We start from the raw sequence: 760 nt of genomic DNA on the forward strand, positions 1-760 counted from the left end.
TCCTATTCCCCTCTCCCGTCTTGATACATGTTCTTAACTATCCATGCATACTTGTAAAATATGCAGGGCTGTGTATTAGTTGCCTATTGCTGCAGTAACAAATTACCACATATATAGTGGCTTAAAACAACACAAATGTATTCTTTTACAGTTCTGTAGGTCAGAAGTCTAAATCAAGGCGTTGGTAGGGCTCTGTTCCTTCTGGAGGCATCAAGGGAAAATCTGTTCCCTTGCATTTTCCAGCTTCTAGAGGATGCCTGCATTCCTTGGCTCATGGACCCTTCTTATATCACTCCAGGATAATTTCCTCATCTCAAAGTCCTTAACTTCTCACTCAGCTTTTCTTGATCAAACAGGCTCAGTGTGTGCTTGGCATATTTTCAGGGCGAGAGAGGAAGGCTCTCCTACTGCACAGCAGACCTACCCAAAATGTTCTTTCTACTCCTTGAATGTGACAGCTTCCTGTAAAAATAAAGAAAAAAGATGGCTGGCCCGTGGCTCACTCGGGAGAGTGTGGTGATGATAACACCAAGGCCACAGGTTCGGATCCCATATAGGGATGGCCGATTCGCTCACCGGGTGAGCATGGTGCTGACAACACCAAGTCAAAGGTTAAGTTCCCCTTACCGGTCATCTTTAAAAAAAGAAAAAAGGTTCTTAATCATATCTGCAAAGTCTCTTTTGTTATATAAGGTAACATTCAAAAAGTCAGGGCATTAAGACATGGACATCCTGTGGGGTTTGGGGTGCTTTATTCAAC

The 760-nt window shown here is 43.3% G+C and overlaps 1 non-coding gene across 1 annotated transcript; it reads left to right on the top strand.

Moving 5' to 3' along the window:
* The first annotated feature begins 328 nt into the window (after positions 1-328).
* Positions 329-460, top strand: LOC134361393 (small nucleolar RNA SNORA64/SNORA10 family). The gene has a single exon (XR_010021419.1). It is a non-coding gene; the product is annotated as a small nucleolar RNA SNORA64/SNORA10 family (small nucleolar RNA).
* Positions 461-760: the final 300 nt, after the last annotated feature.

This window comes from Cynocephalus volans, chromosome 12, assembly GCF_027409185.1.
Source record: "Cynocephalus volans isolate mCynVol1 chromosome 12, mCynVol1.pri, whole genome shotgun sequence".
In the NCBI taxonomy this organism is placed as follows: Eukaryota; Metazoa; Chordata; class Mammalia; order Dermoptera; family Cynocephalidae; genus Cynocephalus; species Cynocephalus volans.